This window comes from Anser brachyrhynchus, assembly GCF_964034855.1.
Source record: "Anser brachyrhynchus genome assembly, chromosome: 2".
NCBI classification, from domain to species: Eukaryota; Metazoa; Chordata; class Aves; order Anseriformes; family Anatidae; genus Anser; species Anser brachyrhynchus.
This window is the reverse complement of record NC_137695.1, coordinates 327716-348034: the sequence shown is the minus strand read 5'-3', so window position 1 is coordinate 348034 and position 20319 is coordinate 327716. Positions and strand designations below refer to the sequence as shown.

The following is a 20319-nucleotide window of genomic DNA, read 5'->3' as shown; positions in this document are numbered from 1 at the left end:
ATGTGGCAATGCTTTTTAGCATAGTTTGTATGGTGACAACTTTTGGCCACTGGCTCTTGTTCTTCTTTTTTTTTTTTTACCTTCCCTATCTAATTTAAAAGTCCTTCAGTATCTGAGATTTTGTGAGTTTGTACTTGCATTGAATGTACTTAGCACAATAGTGCCATCTCAGAACATTGCGTTTAGTTCCTTAAACATGTTGCATTATTTAAGACTTCCATGGTCAACACAGACCTCTGGATTGTTTCAACATTTCTGTGAATTGTACATGACACTACTTTATCCAGTGTTCCCACATGGACTTCTCTAGTGGCTAAGGCATATGGAGAAAATCATCCCTCTCTCCTTAGTTTCTTCTCTCCATAAATCCAAGAGTTTCACTGACTCTCTTTGCCACAGTAGGGTAAGTAATTTGGTTTGAGTTGTTTTCCCACTGTGGTCCCTACTTCCAGTTCAGAGTTACTGCTTTTCAGAGTTTCTCCTTTTCAAGATAAAATCTCTTGCTTTAGGGGGAAGTTCTTTATCCTTTGTTCTTAGATTGTTCCTTGCATTTAAGTACACACATTATTTGAATGAATCTATCTTAATAAGATGTTTTTAGGTCTTGATACAATAGATCTGTCCTACACTCCAGTTTATTAGAGGTGATTTTTTATTAATTTCCCATATGCTGAATGACACTGATGAATATTGTCTGACTAATCCTTCCCTGTGGAGGTACCTTTGCTTTTAACTACATTCCCCAATTGACACTTGTTCTTTGCTTTGTGACAGCAAATTGGGGACATTATTGATATTTCATAGTGCTTATTAAAAAAATAGTCCAATACTCTGCCGCTCCCTAGAACAGTCTTTCAAATCTCTCATGATTAATGCTAAGCAATAAGCTGCCCCTCACAGAAGGTTTGTGTTAGTTCTCAGTAGAGTTTGGCTTTTGTTCTGTGGGCTTTGCTCTTTACAAACTTTCTCTTTTTTTCCTCTTAATACTTACTATTACAGCTCTGGATATTCATGTATGAATCTAATTGTTTAGTACAAGGCTGTCTATATATAGTTTGTAAGTAATTTTGGTGCAATTCTTGTTCTTAGTAGTCCAGATCTAGCTCAGGAAGGAAGCAAACAAGCAGGGACTGCCAGGAATGCCAACACTAGGTCTCCAGTATTATGTGTAGACCAGTTGGGTCCCAATTGCGTGTGGTGGAATATGTGAGACCTCTGCTGTTAGAGCTTTTCTGTGGACTGTTTGCTACTTCCTCTCTCAGTCATCCTCTAAAGTATGTGGTGGTCTGTGTCTTCTGGCTGTATGGCATGTAAAACTTTTGCTGTGTGGTCTTAGGGTGAAGAAAACTGGATGCTCCATATGTAATTGACCCATTTATACATCTTCAGTATCTCTTGGCAAGTGCCATAGGCTAACTGTATGCTGCATGAAAAAGCTTATGTTAATTTTGAATTTGTTGCCCCCGGTTTTTTTGGTGGTCACCTAGATCTTCTGTAACAAGGTAATGTACTCCTAGTTTTGTCTCAGTAGTAGCCTTAAATCTACACACTTTCCTCCTCAAAGTGTGCGGCCCTTTTTTCCTGAAAAAAAGCCCTTTTTTCAGCTCCTCTTCATAAGAGAATTATTTCATAGCTAATTTTCCTATATCTGTATCTTTATTAATTCTGCCGTATACTTTCTTGAGATGTGATCAACACTGGCTGCAATATGATAAGAGGAAGAGAACTGCTGTCTATAATACCTTCTGTCAGGCTGTCTGTAAATCCTTCACATTTAATTCTGAGTGAATGCTTCCATCAAGTACTGCAGCCATCTTTCTGTGCTGGTGTATTTAACATTGTAAATTGTACACAAAGTTGTAATTAGTTGCATCCTGTCTTTTCAAAGAATTAGTGTCCTGTTTGTGCCGTAAGTATGCCATTGCAGAGAATGAGTGAGAATGTCTTCTGCAGAGGCAAACAGTGCCCCACAGGTCTATTATGTTCTTATTCTATCATCTGTTGTGCCCTTGTTCTATTAGGGTTAGAATTCTTTGAAGAATCTTGTGAATAAGAGCAGGCCTGTCAGTGCATTGTCCTTAAGGCTTTTGAAAATGCTCTCAGTGAGGTTTCTGAAGAACGTAAAGTCTAATAAGGGATGTACATAGTCAACAAGGAAAATTCCACATAAATAGTTAGGAAAAGTAGGAAATATAAGGGTACACAAAAGGTGAGAGTGCACCTCTCCTTCATTAATATTATCCTGTCAAGGATATTTTCAGTGCAAAGGGGATAACAATGAAATACGGGAAGTGCTAAACAAAACCACAAAGACACAAACTGCTAGTTTAAGGGATAATGGAGACAAAGACCAAATGTCTGCAGTCACTTAATGATGAGCCATTAAGAAATTACAGGCATAACTTTGCAGAGGATTCCCCTGGACTTGGTAATTGATAATAAGGGGGAAACAAGAGGAACATCAGGGTTTGGAGGCCTGTGGAATTATGCAAAACTTACTAGGAAATGTTTATGGGTAGTGGGGTGGGGAGAAGCAAAGTGGGAGGATAGAGAGAAGAGGGTATGAATAGGGTCACCTGCATGCACACAGTAGCTGGTCAGTACATTTCTCTGGCTGAGACCTGTGCCTGATTGTCACAGTCTATCCTATCTTTTTATTAAATCCATTCTTAACTTTCTGTGTAATCTCTCTACCCTATGTGTGAGTTCTGTAAAGAATAGGTGCCACAAACTGGCAAGACTGACGTGAGTGTATACCAGCAAGTGGAGTCAGACCCAGGGGTGCAGCCATCCCTGGTCTGTGGTGTCTGCCACAGGAGCAAGTGGTTGTCTCAGTGTCAGTAGCTAGAGGGCCCGTATCTCTTGGGAGCATCTCCACAGATCTCAAAGACTTTGTGTCTGGAATGGCAGCTGCTGTGGGGACCAGCATGAGTGAATCTGGGGCCAGCAACTGGGGGTGATGGCACCCCTGGGCTTTGTTGCCAGCGGCTGGAGTGAGGGGGAGTCTCAGGGCTAGCCAGAGCAGGTAAGGATCTCAAGTCCCACCATTGGGTCTGGCATGTGTCCCAAGCACCAGCTGCTGTGGGGGGACTGGCGTGAGTGAAATGAGCGAGCGTCGCAGCAGCAGCAGCTGCAGGTCGCAGCCCATGTGCCAGGTGCCAGCTGCAGAGATGAGTGTGTGTCTTCCCTAGACCTGGTGTGTGTGGCAGGGGGTGCACGTGTAATCTGCTGGCAGATCTCAAGCAAACTGAGCACTTGCCAGTAGATAGGTGGTCCAGTGTCTGGGCAGGCCTATGAGATGAACAGAGGGCTTGTACTGTACTCAGGGGGTCCGTGAGTGTGGGGTGCTATATTGGGCAAAATTGGCAGGGTTTGTGGGGACGTGCTACAGGAGTGACTGTATAGGAGGAGGTCACAGGTTGCCCTGTGCTGGTCATAGCTGCTTCCAGCCAGCGCAGCAGCATACAAAATGGATCCACCGCACATCAAAACTAGAACCAGTCAGAGGAGTGCAGGACACCTCTGTGAAAATATTTAAGAAAGGGCAGTAGTTGCCAGGCACAAGGGGAGACACGAGCAGAGGTAGGAGAGATGCTGGAAGGAAGATGCCCAAGCAGGAACAAGCAGTGTTGCCGGAGCAGAGCAAGAGAAACGCGAGAGCAGAGAAGATATCCAAGAAGGGTGAGGAAACACCAGAGCAGAATGGGAGAGACACCTGAGGAAACAAAATGTGTACAAGAGGACAATGATTAGGAGTGAGGACACAAAAGGAGAAGGTGTGCCTGTAAGGCACTATGGCCCATCGAAGAGCCAATGATGAATAAGAAACAAAAGAGCTAAAAAAAGAAAAGGAACCCCTATGCAGTGACCCCCATCTCCTGCACTGCCTGCCGTCTCACCGAAGGGACTGAATGTAACGTCTGGCAGGGGGATTGGAAACTGGAAAGTGGAAACATCCAGAGTGAGGCTGAGGTGTTTTCCGTACATGTTATTTTTATTTCTCAGTACTAGAATCAGTAATTAAAGGTTTGTTAGTTGTCAGTAAATTAAATTAAGCAAAATTCCCTGACTGGAGGCTTTTTTTTGCCTGCTGTTGTGGTTTAACCCAGGCAGGCAGCTGAACACCACACAACTGCTTACTCACTGCCCCATAGTGGGATGGGAAAAGAATCAGAAAGGTAGAAGTGCAAAATCTTGCGGGTTGAGATAAAGATAGTTTAACTGGTAAAGCAAAAGCTGCTTGCAAGCAAAGCAAACCAAGGAATTCCGTCCCTGCTTCCCATCAGCAGGCAGGCGCTCGGCCACGTCCAGGAGAGCAGGGCTCATCATGCGTTACGGTTTCTTGGGAAGACAAATGCCATCGCTCTGAAAGTCCCCCGCTCATCCTTCCTTGCCCCAGCTTTTATTGCGTGATGCCACAGGCTGTGGGCCGTCCCTTTGGGTCAGCTCTCCCAGCTGTGTCCCCCGCCCAGGTCTTGGTGCACCCGTTAGCCTGCTCAACAGCAAGGCAGCACGAGAAGCAGAAAAGTCCTTGGCTCTGTGAGAGCACTGCTCAGCAGCAACCAAAATGTCAGTGTGTCATCACTCCTAGCGTCACCACAAGTCCAAAATGCAGCATCAAATGAGCCTCTATGAAGAAAATTAACTATCCCAACCAAAATCAGAACGCTTGCCACAGGTGTCTGTGAGATGGGTGTATGACTACCTGCATCTTTTTGCTAGCAAAGTAAAAGCAGGACTGGCTGGCAAGCTGGAGACCTGTGGAGTGGGTATGAGGATGGGGGATCCAGGCTGGGGTATCAGGTGGGCAGAAGGGGTCTTCAGGCACACTGGGCTGGGATCTCTGGGTCCTGACGCTGCTTGAGGGGTGGCTGCGTATTGGCTGCATCCCTTAACAGGAAGCAGAAGTATGGATAAATGTTCAGTTTTTGTAACAGAAGGACTACCATTTTGGTCCCCTGTCGGTGGCCAGTGTATTATATAAATGATTTCTAAAGAGGTAAATAACAAAGCAATAAAATTAGCTGATGATGTGACGTTATTCTGTGTAGTAGAGCCTAAACCTGTTTCTTAAGAACTGTGGATGAATTTTTTTCAAACTTGATGATAATATGGCAGAATGAACATGGATCTTATCAATGTTTACACATATCTTAAGTGTGGGAGACAGTGGGATTTGGCCAACCTCTTTTCAGTGGTTTGTGGGGACAGGACAAGGGGCAGTGGCCACAAAATGTAGCACAGGCAGTTCCGCACCAACATGGGAAAGAACTTCTTCACGGTGAGGGTGACGGAGCACTGGGACAGGCTGCCCAGGGAGGTTGTGGGGTCTCCTTCTCTGGAGATGTTCAAGACCTATCTAGATGCCTACCTGGGCAACCTGCTCTAGGGAACCTGCTTTGGCAGGGGCTTGGACCCGATGAGCTCTTGAGGTCCCTTCCAACCCCTACAATTCTGTGATTCTGTGAACTGAATGTTGATGAGTTTATATGTAAAGTGTGTAGAGAAAATAATGCAGTGGAGTATGGTTATTTGAATATCTGATGAATATTTATTTGAATATCTTATGTAGTTGCAGAAAAGACCAGTCACAAGTGGTGTCCCTCAGGGGTCGGTCTTGGGACCGGTGCTCTTCAACATCTTTATCAATGACATAGACGATGGAATCGAGTGCACCCTCAGGAAGTTTGCAGATGACACCAAGCTGAGCGGTGCAGTCGATACAATAGAGGGAAGGGATGGCATCCAGAGGGGCCTGGACAGGCTGGAGAAGTGGGCCCATGAGAACCTAATGAAATTCAACAAGGCCAAGTGCAAGGTGTTGCAATTGGGCTGGGACAATCCCAGGTATTTATATAGACTGGATGAAGAAGAACTTGAGAGCAGCCCTGCGGAGAAGGACTTGGGGGTCCTGCTGGATGAGAAGCTGGACATGAGCCGGCAGTGCGCGCTTGCAGCCCAGAAGGCCAGCTATGTCCTGGGCTGCGTCATAAAAGGGGTGGCCAGCAGGGAGAGGGAGGTGATTGTCCCCCCCTCTGCTCTGCTCTTGTGAGACCCCACCTGGAGCACTGCGTGCAGGCCTGGGGCCCTCAGCACAAGAAGGATGTGGAGCTCTTGGAACGGGTCCAGAGGAGGGCCACTAAGATGATCAGAGGGCTGGAGCACATCTCCTATGCAGAAAGGTTGAGGGAACTGGGCTGGTTTAGCCTGGAGAAGAGAAGGCTCTGGGGAGACCTCATTGCAGCCTTCCAGTACTTGAAGGGAGCATATAAACAGGAGGGGGAATGCCTGTTTACATGTGTTGGTAGTGATAGGACAAGGGGGAATGGTTTTAAACTAAGACAGGGGAGATTTAGGTTAGAAATTAGGAGAAAGTTTTTCACTCGGAGGGTGGTGAGGCACTGGAACAGGTTGCCCAGAGAGGCTGTGGATGCCCCGTCCCTGGAGGCATTCGAGGCCAGGCTGGATGCGGCTCTGGGCAGCCTGCTCTAGTGGCTGGCAACCCTGCCCGGAGCAGGGGGGTTGAAACTAGATGATCTTTAAGGTTCTTTTCAACCCAGGCCATTCTATGATTCTATGAAAATAAATTTATTATTATTTTATTTATTATAGTCTTTCTTTGAGCATCTGGTACTAATCATTGGCTAAGTGGACATTTGGTCTGAGTTCTGATGCCAGAAATGTGTATTTTTCCACAGTCTTCATTAAAAATACAAGGATAGTAAGTGATAAATGCTTCTTTTATTCCAAACGTCAGTCCTTGTTAAGCAGCTTTAAAGAAAATAAAGTTTAAGCAGTATAGCTGTAACTCCCCCCATCTTTGACTGTGTGGTTTCTTTAGTGTATTAGCTCTCTGAACTTACAGTTTTCCCATACCTGTGCAAGTCTTCTGGACTGATTTAAAACTGAATATAAAAATACTTTGGTTCTGTTTACGGAGTGTACTTTAGATGAGAAGAGGAGTGAAGTTAGGAGAACTTTTTTGGGAAATCAGTTTTCACCAAAATAAGAGCAAAACTTCAAAAGCCTGATTGTGTTTTTCTTAGCAAGTTGTGCTGTGGGTGTTCTGTCCGATGTGGATAGTTGGGGTTCCTGGAAGCCGTTGGTAAGATCAGGGTTTTCTTTGAGTTCCATGCAAGTATGAAGATGCCTTGGAGGGAAGCAGAACAGAGATGTCTCAGATTATATCATCTAGTAGGCCTGGATCATAGAATCACAGAATGGTTTGGGTTGAAAAGGAACTTGAAGCCCATCTAGTTCCAACCCCCCGCCATGCACAGACACCTCCCACCAGCCCCGGCTGCCCCCAGCCCCATCCAGCCTGGCCTTGGGCACTGCCAGGGATGGGGCACCCACAGCTCCTGGGGGCAGCCTCCTGCAGTGCCTCACTGCCCTCAATATGATGAATATCTTCCAAACATCTAATCTAAATCTACCCTCTTATAGTTTAAAGCCGTCACCCCATGTCCTATCCCTACACCCCCTGCCCAAGAGTCCCTCCCCAGCCCTCCTGCAGCCCCTGCAGGCACTGACGGCCGCTGTGAGGTCTCCCCGCAGCCTTCTCTTCTCCGGGCTGAACAACCCCAACTCCCTCGGCCTCTCCTCACGGCAGAGCTGCTCCAGCCTCCGAGCATCCTCGTGGCCTCCCCTGGGCTCGCTCCAGCAGCTCCGCGTCCCGGTGCCGGGGGCCCCACCACGAAGGCGGTGCCCAGGTGGGGTCTCACCGGAGCCTGCTGGTTGCGCTGCTGCTGGTGCAGCCCAGGGCATGGCTGGTTGTGTGGGCTGTGAGGGCACAGAGCCAGCTCAGAGTAATACTTAGATAGTTCACTCTTACTGAAGGGCTGGGACTGAGCTAGCAACATGTAGCAATCTTGCTGTTATTCTTTTCCTGATTATGCTACGTTAACCCAAATTAGTTTATTTCAAATGCCTACAAACACAGCTAGTTACAAGTGAATCTTACTGTGAATTTTCTTCAGCTTTCCTGCTTCCTTCTTTGTAAAATTGTTCTCAACTGCTCTGCTTCTTTCTTTGAAAATGCTTAAGTTATGGGCTCACATAATTCAGCTTTATTGCTGAATTCCATTTAATAAGTTCCCAATCTGTCCTGGCTGCTTATTCCTGTTTCTTGTTTCTTTCTCCCCTCACTGTTTTGCTGTAGCAACTTGTGGGACCTGTAAATGAGGGTAAGACTGGTTCTCAACCTGAACAGTGTTCTCCCATCACAGTACTTCTGTTACCTCTAACTTGTGAAGAAAATCTTGAAACATGAGGAGAACAAGGGCTGTGTAGCCCAGCTAAAATCAGTGAGGCAGTGTTCTTCAGATAGTGCTGCTTTTGACATAATCATTGTTCATGGAGTTTGCTCAGTAGTTTTTTTATCACAGTAGTGAGTAGCAGTTTACAGACACCAGTCATTTTGCAACTGTGCATTTCAGTACTTGTTAAATAGTGGTTACTCAAAACACTTTTTATTTTACTCTGTGATTTCTCGGTTTAAATTCTGCCACCCTGCATTACTAGTACATAAAGAAGACATGGTTTATTTGATTAACTGTCTATGTCTGTATCTGAACTAGTCCTCATAAGTTTCCTTTACAGTGAGTAGAGAGTTATAATATTTTCATGATGATTGCTCATATTTTTAGGATTTGTGTGTGCATGGAAGGCATGTTACTTCAGGTCAGTGAAAGAGCATATGCACAAGTACTACAATCTATATTTGTATACTTACATATTGAATCATAGAATATCTGAGTTGGAAGGGACCCACAATGATCATCAAGTCCAACTCCTGGGTCTCAAAAGGACCACCCAAAAAATCAGACCATGTGTCTGAGAGCATTGTCCAAACACTTCTTGAACTCAGGCAGGCTTGGTGCCATGACCGCTTCCCTGGGGAGCCGGTTCCAGTGCCTGACCACCTTCTCAGTGAAGAACATTCTCCTGATATCCGGTCTGAACCTCCCTGTCGCAGCTTCAAGCCGATCCCTTGGGTCCTATTGCTGGTCCCCAGAGAGCAGAGCTCGGCGCCTGCCTCTCCACTCCCCCTCGGGAGGAAGTTGTAGACTGCGATGGGGTCTCCCCTCATCTCCGTTTGTCCACACTGAACAATCCAAGCAACTTCAGCTGCTCCTCATATGTCTTCCCCTCTAGACCCTATACCACCTTTGTTGCCCTCCTTCGGACACTCTCTAACAGTTTTATATCTTTCTTATCCTGTGGTGCCCAGAACTGCACACAGTACTCCAGGTGAGGCCGCACCAGCACGGAGCGGAGCAGGACGATCACTTCCTTTGACCAGCTAGCAATGCCGTGCTTGGTGCACCCCAGGATACGGTTGGCCCTCCCAGCCACCAAGGCACACTGCTGGCTCGTGCTCAGTTTGCTGTCGATCAGAACCCCCAGATCCCTTTCTTATGGCTGCTCTCCAGCATCTCATCCCCCACTCTGTATAACCAGGGTTGCCCCTTCCCAGGTGCAGAATCTGATGCTTGCTCTTGTTAAACTTTATGTTGCTGGTGATTGCACAGCTCTCTGATTTGTCCAGATCTCTCTGCAAGGCCTCACCACCCTCGATGGAGTCAACAGCTCCACCCAATTTGGTATCGTCCGCGAATTTGCTCAAAAAACCTTCAAGTCCTTCATCCAAATCATTTATGAAAACATTGAAGAGGACTGGTCCTAAAGTGGAGCCCTGGGGAACCCCATTTAGAAGAACACTCTGGGCCCAAACTGCCAGCTAATTGCTCATCCATCTTATTATGCTTTTATCTAACTGTATTCTGGTCATTTTGTCCAGAAGAATATTGTGAGAGACAGTATTGAAAGCTTTACTGAAATCCAGAAAGATTACAACTGGCTTCCCTTAGTCAGCTAGATGGATGATTTGTTGTAGAAGGAAATAAAGTTTGTTATACATGACCTTCCCTTAGTGAATGCGTGTCGGCTCTGACAAATTACTGCATTGTCCTTTAGGTGTTTTTCAAAAAGTCCCAGAATAATCTCCATAATTATACCAGGCACTGAAGTGAGACTGACAGGCCTGTAATTGCCAGGACCTTCCTTCTTGCCCCTCTTGAAAATTGGGACCATGCTTGCCAGCTTCCAATCAACTGGGACCTCTCCAGGTTCCCAAGACCATTGAAAAATAATTGAGAGGTCCCACGATGACATCAACCAGCTCTCTGAGTACTCTCGGATTAATCCCATCAGGCCCCATGGACTTGTATGCATCCAGGTGGAGCAGCAAATCCTGCACAAGTTTGGGATTAACTGGAAGTTTATCGTTCCTACAGTCATGGTCCTTCAACTCATGGGCTGGGGTCCCAGAGCCCATCACTGGTGTTGAAGACAGAGGCGAAAAATGGATTAAACATCTCTACTTTATCTGTGTCCCTGTTTGTGAGGTGACCATCCTCATCAAGTATCGGACCAATGTTTGCTCTGGTCCTCCTTTTCACATTAACATACTTAAAGACTTTTTTATTGTCCCCCACCCTACTGGACAGCTTCAACTCTAATTGAGCTTTGGCAGCCTGCATTCTCTCCCTACAAAGGAGAGCAGCATCCCTGTAGTCCTTCCATGTTACCTGACCTTGCTTCCAGCAGACATGTACTTTCTTTTTCCACCTAAGCTCTTGAAGAAGATCCCTGCTCAGCCAAGCCATCCTTCTGCCCCTCCTCCTTGACTTCTGACACTTTGGAATTGCCTGTTCTGTGCTCTTAGGAGGTGGTGCTTAAAAACTGGCCAGCACTGATGGACCCCAATGTCTTTAAAAGCAGTTTCCCAGGGGACCTTACTATCTAGCTCCTTGAGCAGTCTGAAGTCAGCTCTCTTCAAATCCAGGATTGAAGTTTTGGTGATGGTTTTCCTCCTGTTACCAAAGATTATTAATTCAACTAAGGCAATAATAGTTGAATTAATTCAACTAGGGACAGGCCCTATTCTTGTAAAAACAAAGCAGTGCATCTGAGCAGATAGCATGTGGGTCATGTTCCTTCTTGTTCCTGCAACCAAGGAATGCAAAGGTTTATCCTTCAACTACTAAAAGAGTTAGCTAACTAACTATGCTATAACTAACCTATGTTATAACTCAAGAATTTAACAAAGGTCTTGGGAGACTGGGGATGTCTCAGCTGACTGGAAACTAGCTAATGTTTTACCAAGAGCACGAGAGAAGACCCAGGAAACTACAAACCTGTTAGTCTAACCTCAACACCTGGAAAAGTTATGGAGAAGTTTGTCCTGGATGCTATTGAAAGATATTTAAAAGAACAAAGCTATTATCAGGCATGGTCAACACGGGGTCATGAAAGAAAAGTCCTGCCTTAGCAATTTGATCTCCTATGATAAGGTTACACAGTTAGTGGATTTAACCTTTCTGGATTTTAGTAAGGCCTTTGATACTATCCCTCACAGCATCCTTCTGGACAAATTGTCCAACTGTGAGTTGAACAGGGTCATGCCATGCTGGGCAATGAACTGGCTGAACGTTAGAGTTCAAAGTGTTGTAATGATGTGTGGCTACATCTCTCTGGTAGACGGTCACTAGCAGTGTTTCCCAGGGCTCAATTCAAGGGCCAGTTCTGTTCAGCATTCTGGATGCAGGAGCTGAAGGCATCCTCAGCAAGTTTGGTGATGATACTGAACTGGGAGGTGCTGTTGACTCTCTCAAGGAACAAGAGGCCTTGCAGAGGGGTCTAAATAGACTGGAGCATTGGGCAGTCAGCAGCGGCATGAAATTCAGCAAGGGTAAATGCTGGATTCTGCACCTGGGATGGAGGAATGCCAGATAAAGGTACAGACTGGGAGGCAAGTGGCTGGAGAGCAGCTCAGCAGAAAGGGATGTGGCGATGCTGGTCAACAGCAGGCTCAACGTGACCCAGCAGTGTGCTCTGGCAGTCAGGAGGGCAAACTGCGTTTTGGGATGCATTAAACACGTCATAGCCAGGTGGTCAAACAAGGTGATTCTCCCACTACATGTAGTGCTGGTGCAGCCACTCCTTGAACATTGCATTCAGTTCTAGGCTCCACAATCTGAAAAGGATGTTAAGGTCCTTGAAAGCATGCGGAGGAGGACAGCAAAGCTGGTGAAAGGGTTGGAAGGCAAGTCCTATGAGGAGAAGCTCAGGACACTTGGGTCGTCTAGTTTGGAGAAAAGAAGGCTCAGAGACAACCTCATTGCTTGCTACAACTTCCTGAGGATGGGAAGTGGGGAGGGCATTGCTGGTCTCTTTTCCCTGGCAACCAATGATAGGATGCACGGGAATAGCACAAAGCTGTGCCAGGAGAGGTTCAGGGTAGACATTAGGAAAAAATTCTTCACTGTGAGGGTGGTCAAACACTGGAACAGGCTTCCTAGTGAGTTGGTTGATGCTCACCGCCTATCGGTATTCAAGAGTCATTTGGATAATGCTTTCATTAATATGCTTTAACTTTTGGTTAGCCTTAAAGTGGTCAGGTAGTCAGACTCGATCTTTGTACGTCCTTTCTAACAGAACTATTATAATTCTCCTGGTGCAGGTACATCCTTTTCTTTAAGGCATTTCCTTGCCCTCATCTCCTCACATCTGCAGCCCCACAAAAAGTTCCTTCACTTTGAACTTCATAGGAAGGCCAAATTAATAACTAGATGCCTGTAATCAATGTAGCTCTCATCACATAGACTTAATATGAGTTAAGACTCATATAATGCTGTGTATTCATTTTGGTAACACCGTTCTTTTGGCTGGGAATAGATATCCATTCCTTCGGGTTTACTTTTCGTCTTTGTAGTGGAGGTAAATGATATTATCTTAGTTTTGAAAGCAGAGTTTTTGGGTGCCCAGCAATGGGGTGATAGTTAATGATTTTATGGTCCAGGACTTGTGACTGTAGAAACATAATTGAGAGGCACTGCAGGTCTGGCACTAGCTTTTGTCTTCTTAGCAAACTATTTATTTTCTGTTTCTGTTTTTTGGGTTGTTTGGTTGGGTTTTTTTTTTGTTTTGTTTATCTAAATCAGATGAGGTAGAGAGAGTAAAGCCCAACATTTCATTCCAGTGTTACATATAAGTACCACCTCATGACAGCATTCTGCAGATTTGCATTTTGTTGGAGCTTTCACTTATTTTACCTTTTATTTTACATTACTTCTGCTTTTTATCTTTCTTTGTAAAGCCAATGGCAGTGGTAAGATTTCTTAGATATTACAGGCTCAGGTAATTCTCATTCTGAGCCTCAGAACTCCCTTGAAGAACTCTACTGCTTTGTTTACTCAACAAAGACCTCAGGGGCTGTGCAGTGCAGGGGTGGATGTATTTCTTGACTGGTTTAAGCACTTGTGACAGACTGTGTCTGTGAACCAGCACTGGAGCTGTGCTGGCACTGAGGTTACAGAGTAGAGTCTTTGCATGCAGGTGGAAGGAGATGTAAAATGATATAATTAATGCAGTGATGAATATTGGGGAGGAGGGGGAATGGTTTTAAACTGAAAGAGGATAGATTTAGATTAGATGTTAGGAAGAAATTCTTCACAGCAAGGGTGAAGCACAGACTGCCCTGAGAAGCTGTGGATGCCCCATCCCTGGAGGTGTTCAAGGCCAGGTTGGTTGGGGCCTTGGCCAACCTGATCTGGTGGGTGGCGTCCCTGCCTATGGCATGGGGGTTGGAACTAGGTGGTCTTTAAGGTCCCTTCCAACCTGAGCCATTCTATGATTCTATGAATTTGGACTCTTTATATAGTTGATGTATACATTATGTTCCTTTTAACACCTTAGTTTTTAGTGTGGCAATATACAAGGATCATGTAGTCAGAAACAAAGATGAGTTTGTATAGTTGCAAATGGCCTTTGGGAGTGAAGGAATGAAATGGTCCAAGAAGGATGCCATTCTAGGGACATCACTACATTTTACTGTAATAAAGGTTCCGCTTCAAGTAGTTGTACTTTAAAAAGGCTGTTGGAATATGAAAATGTGTTCAGAAGAGACATATAAAGAGATTAAAGGTGTAGTTAAAACTGTTTTAGAGTGACTCCTTGTGGTCACTCACTGTATTTAGTTTACCCGACAGAGGTTGATAGAGGGATTTTGTCCTGTTCTTGAAGAACCTAAATGAGGAAGATAGCAATGTCATTTTATCTGAGGGCATGGATTCCTAGTCTGATATACATAGCACATAGTACTCAACTTGCAGGATAAATCTGCTCCTACCTAAACCTTCCCCTGCACCTAAAAGATCAGGAAGATTACCTGGGGTCCTGTGTCCTTCACCCTTGCCCCCAGTACTCTCGTCCCTCTTGATTTGTTCCATGACTCCTTAGGCAGTGTTGTTATTTGCCATTTGGATGAGCAGCAAGGGGTGATGGTTCAAGGCCTCAGTGAAGCCTCAGTGGTGTCCCTGCAACATCCTGGATCGGGGTCTGTAGTTAACAAACCTCTTGTGACAGCATGATTGGCAGATGATTGCAGAAATGTGTCCGACAACTGTCATGCGCCTTTTTCTCTGGGTGTTAATGCATGGTCCAGCACAGGTGGCTCTGAAATCTTCCTTAGAACCTGGAGCTTGTTCCTTTTGACTGGTAGGGCACTGTAAATTTCTGTAAATTCAGGTGTACAGGTGGAGAAGGCGCCCTTCTGCTGACAGAAATCCCAAGTTTCAAGGCTCCCCCGGTATGGGAGACTCCATGCATTGCTTCTTTGAACAATAGTCTCCAGCTGTTCCTCTTGCCCTGCATCAGATGAGCAAGGGCTCGCTGTTCCCATATCAGTTGTCACTCCCTCCCCAGACTGCTAATTCTCAGCTACCAGGCTTTCGGTTGGTTGGTTTCTCGTTTGTTTGTTTTTCTCCCTAAAAGGACGGGGGAAAATTTGTATGAGGGAGGAAAGAGCCTGAGAAGAGAATCTGTGGCAGTCAGGTGGACGCTTCTCGCCTGCAGCCCCTTGTGCTCCGCCACAGAAGCTCGAGAACTGCTCTGCTAAGCCTGCTGCTCCTGCCCCGTGGCAGCGCGGCTGCCCCCTCCGCTCAGACCCTGCGCTGGTTGTGCCTCAGTTGGCTGCTGGAGGCTGCCACACAGGGGCAGTAGGAAGCTGCGTGGGGCGCTGTCTGTGCTGGCCGAGGCTTCGCTCGGCTGACGGCGAGCTCCGAAGCGTTTTAGGAGTCTGCCTCTGTGTGCGCTGCCATCCAGCGCTGCCGCCCTCCTCAGGCCTCAAGCGCACAGAGAGCCCTTTGATTTTTACAAACACGTTTTCCATGTAAACATAGCAGAAGTGGTGGAATATGGAGGAGAGATGAACGCTGGAATTGCCGCGCAGCTTGTCTCTAAGTACAGATCCATACCGAAGGAAACCCCTGGAGAGAAAGGAATTGTTTTTACTGCATGTTAGGTCAGCGAAAGCGAATCCGAAAAATTGCCCCAACAATAGCAGGAAAGACTTCCAGGCATATGGAGGTGTTTAATTTGGCAATGTCACTTTAAAATGCTGATATCAAAGCCAGTTATTGGAAATAATCTGTTGCATCGTATCAAAGTGCTTAAAGCAGGTTCTGAAAAATAGGAACGGGGAGAATGACGGACATGTTTAACTGGAAGGGAGGTGCTTATGGCTGTGCAAAACTCCTTATGGTCTTAAAGATGCTGAAATGCTTCGGGGACAACGTTCACCAGTCTGAAAAAGCAGTGACTGTGTCTCCTCGGCAACAGGAGAGGCATGTATCTGTTCCCATGGAAATACTCCGCGAAGGCGTTACAGGGAAGGTTCTGTTCAGAGCTCAGCAGCGCAGGCTCCAGGCTTCTCGCGGATTGTACCTGGCGCGGAGGCTGTCTGCACGTTCAGGTGCTCTGACCCTGCAGCTACAGGGAGCGAGCTGCGAGTAGCGCGGCACTGTACCTGGCTCCCTGTGTAAAACAAGGCAATTGTGCGCTGTTGTTCCCATCTACAGAGTTCCTTCCTCAGTCACAAATTGCCACTACTTAAGACTTGTTTGCAACTTCTCATAAGAAAAGCAGCTGAAGCGGCATCAGAGTTTCTAGTATTAATTCTTTCAAACGAGTAGACAGACAAATATGAAAAAACAGGAAACAAAGTGTATGCAGGGAGTTATCTGGGCGCTCCGTTCTTATGCCTAAGGGAGAAAAGGAGAGCTGTGTAAGAACAGTGACAGGTCTACTCGCACTAGATCTACCACATAAGAAACTGTTAATACAAATTATACGTAACAGGCACCACTTCTTCTAAACCCATTGTAATGCTCTTCTGAAGGAGCAGACTTAGATCTAGCAGGGATGACAAGCAGGATCCAAGCATAGTTTGCTTTTTTTTTTTTTTAATATGTGGAATGCAGAAGCATTAGTGGAATAGTGGTGAATTCAAAGTGACTGCAAAAATTTTAGAAGCAGCATTCTGTATGTGTTTGTATATATTATGTATAGACATTAATAAGCAGTGTTTGTTCTTCTGTTTTTAAGTTTCTTCATCCATCCATCCATCACAGCCTCCAGTCCTGAGCTATCACTGCTTTAGAATTCAGTGAATGTTTAGGATCAGAAAGGAAACAGTGCAGCATTAACAGTTACTGTGTAGGTGATCCTGCAGCTTTCTGTGAGGGGGAAGAGGTTTAGGAGCTGGTAACTGCACTGTTGCTACAGGAATCAAGAGAATTTGTTAAATCTTTGTAAGTCTTAAGAAGTGTCTGTTGTCCTTTAGCCAAAGCCAGATGACTAAAAGACTGGTTCCTGCTCTCTTTCATGCTTTGTCTTTGGGTCCCTGCTGCAGTCAGGTTCCTAAGCACTTTTATTTTGTGAGACTGCAAAAGGATTAGAAGCTGAAAGACTGTTAACCATTTTAGATGTATGTAGTCCATTCTTCAACAGCTGCCAGACAGAACGGAGTCATTTTCTGAAGGTAGTCTAGACTTGGTCTGGTTTGAAATGTCAGAGAGCTGCGTCCCGTAAGCATGCAAGAGGGTCCACAGAATTGGTACTTACATAGATCAATGGAGTTAACATATAAAGGAGGACATGGGAAAGAACAATTACAAGCCTTTGAAAAAGGCCGTAACAAGGAGAAGGGTGTAGGCCTTCATGTGATTGTTCTCTAAAATATTTCTAAATGTGAATTGTGATTGTTGACTTTTTGCAACACCATGATAGAGGCAAAGCATCCCAGAGTTAAGTGAGATTATAAATACATGGGAAAGCTGTTGTAGGGTGGGGTAAAATCAGCAAATGGTAAGACAGAGGGATGCAGAAAAAATGGATTTTATCAGAGTAAAAAAGTACTTGCCAAGTTCAGAACAGACAGAATTGCAGTAGAGAGATACGCAATGGCAGGAATTTGATTAGGGAGAGAAAGGATTAACTCAAATGGCAGAAGGAGGTGGAGAAACTGGGGGGAAAAAAAAGCATTAAAACAATCCGGTAAGTGGAAGAATTGTTACAGGTCAGATGAAGTAACAAAGGAATCAGTTATGTTATAGACAAAAGAAGCTTTTCTAAAGGACAGAACTATGACAAGTGTTTTCTTTGTAACTTTTTTCTTCCTATATTCTGCTTGCCTTATTCCTTATGGCTGAAATATTAGTGGTTGACTTTCCATTACATATACTTTACGCTATATTTTTTACTTTGTTTTATGCTTATTTAGAGTAGGTGAATATCATAGTCAAGGTTAATATCTGGGATCTTAACTACATAAATTTAAAGAAATCATCTTTATATATATATATATATATATATATATATCTTTGGGCTTACAACTAAAATTTAGAAATTCTCTGTATAACCTTAGCAGAGATTTGTGCCTTACTATTTGCCATCACTTTTATAACTAACATTCAGCATTGCTGTATCATATGTGCATGTACTAGCTTGTCTGTAGCATCTGAGCGCTAGGGAATCTCTTTGAAGAATGAAGCACATTTGCTTCCTAAAAGAGAACAGAGTAAAATTTCCTACAAGAACATTGTTTCTATGGTTTCAAGTTGCAGGCTGAGTATAAATTGGTCAGGAAACAGGTGCTGATGATGGGGTGCAGAGAGTAGGAATTTGGTGGCTATTCAAAATAAGCAAGGCTAGACAGCTGGTGCGCCAAGTCCACTGCCTATCATGATGATTAGTGCTCTCTCTGTTCCTGTGCACCCTTTCTATTTCCATCTGTCAACTTCACTTCTAAACTGTAAAGGCCAAAGACCATATACTTTTATCTGTACTGCCTAGTACTCTCGGGCCCTAGACACAACCGAGTACCAAGAATGGGAAGAACTGTGGAGTGTGACAGGTAATACGATATAACATGCACTGAGTAACTCTTTTCCCTGTCACAGTTCACATCCACACACGAACACACCTCTCTGCTATTTGAGTCTTACCAGCATATTCCTGCAAATTATTTTTTTTTAAACACTGAACACCATAATGATTCAACTTAAGTTTCTTCTACCCTCTGCATTTTTAAGGTGCAGTTAATAAGTCACTTGTGCCACCATTCAAGTCCCTTGTCATTTAGATTTATTTATTTTTCTTCCTCTGGGAGTATAGGCAGTACGTTACTGTGCATATTGTACAGTTTCACGACCTTATTGCCAAATGCAGTTTGTTGCCCTGAGCTGTCCTCTGCCAACTTGCTGTGTCTATAGTATGGCGAGAGAGACGAGGAGGGAAAACACTGTATTGTGCTGGAGACGGATGTTTTCCAGTTTCACAACACTCAGTTGCTGAAAAAGAGCCTGTTTGAAAACTTAATTGTCCAGCTGAAGCCTGAGCACTGTAATCATGTCCCTGTGCCATCAGTTGCTGTGCCTAGCATTTCCATATTCTTGTGATTTCATGTATGTATTTATGTACTAGGAGAATGGAGAGCTGAAAAGGTTAGAAAACTCTCTTACCTTCTACTGTAGACATATAATTCTTTCACCTCAGGACTTACCTTCCACTGCCTGCTTGTGTTTTTCCAGCCTAAATCTTCCAACATTTTAGGCCCACTTGCTTTTTTTTTTTTAATCCTCTGTCCTCACTGGCTGTGAAACTTCCCCAAAATCTTTTGAGAATTTAATCATGTCTTTTATTCCCTTGTTTAGATCTCTGAAGATGGTAAAAACAAACAAACAAAATAACAAAAAACACAAAACAAAATACTCTCTTGTGTATAACAACCATTGTCAGAGTCTTTAGTAGCTAATTTTTCTTCCACTTGTTTTTATCATGTTCGCAACATTTTGTTTATAACCTCTCAGCCAATTTTTATTTTGCTTAGAAGTAACATACAAATTATGTTCATGTTAAGAATTTCAGACATATGTTCTACTACATTACATTTAAGTTACATTTGCCATTTTACCACTGGCTGCCATTTTCCAAAGTCATTGATGTTTGCTGTAATTATGTACCGTTTGAGATTAACATTGACTTTTCTTGGGGGTAATCTGTAATTGTTGTAATTACTCTGCCAAATAAAATCATTTAAAAAGACACTTGGGCCTTGTCTGGCAATGCATTTTTTTTTTATATATATGTAATCAACAATATTACTTACCACTTTCAGTTCCATTGTGCTCTAAGTCTGTTGTGGTTTTATTCACTTAATAATTGTTCTACTAGTTTAGTTGAAATGAGAGGTGAATTTATTAGCTGGTCTATGCCAAGACTGCTCTGTTTTCCTTCTTTGGTTATGTGCTTTCTCCACTCTCCTAGTGCTTTTTCTGAGACCGTTTCTCACGTCTTATATAGCTTTGTTTATTAATACATCCTTCAGTCAGTATTTACATATTATTGATTTGCTCAAACTATAGATACTTTTCAAATGATTTTCACTGAGACCAAGATGTAATTGTATCATAATTAATGTTAATCAGAATGGGCTTTCAAAAAATCTTTTTTCCTGATACAGAAATAGGAAATCCTGTTGGTTTTCCTATATTACAGAAGGGCAAGTGTACTCCAGACAGTTGCATTAGTGTGATCCTAAGTTCATATGAGGCTCAAGGATAAATTTTGAAAGGGAAAATAACTGAGAATGAGGAGGATATAAATGCTAGATAGGATAAAAAAAACAGTGAACGTTTACTAACCTAATAGTTTTCTCAGCTAATTTTCTAAGCAAAGGAAACAGTATATGTCTTATTTATCTAGACTTCAGCGAAGCCTTTGATGCAGTGCTATCTAAAAATTTAGTTCGGATTCAGAAAACAGATAATAACGGAAGAATTGCAAGGCAGGTGAGGAAAGATGACACAGAACACAGACTGTAGTTTTTTCAGGATTTACCTTGGGATTGATGCTAATTGATATTTTCGCTAATGCCTATGGCACAAAAAACAGGAAGTGTAATAATGAAATTTG

General features: G+C 44.0%; 1 protein-coding gene and 1 long non-coding RNA gene across 3 annotated transcripts in view; one reads left to right on the top strand and one right to left on the bottom strand.

The window, feature by feature from the left end:
* The window catches only part of SMARCD3 (SWI/SNF related BAF chromatin remodeling complex subunit D3), a 110565-nt gene that overhangs the window by 8378 nt on the left and 81868 nt on the right, over positions 1–20319 (top strand). The gene's annotated exons all lie outside the window — the stretch shown is intronic.
* On the bottom strand, positions 63–19505 carry LOC308191220. The gene is made up of 2 exons (XR_013947817.1): positions 14234–19505; positions 63–7150 (listed from the first exon to the last, which is right to left on the bottom strand). It is a non-coding gene; the product is annotated as an uncharacterized lncRNA (long non-coding RNA).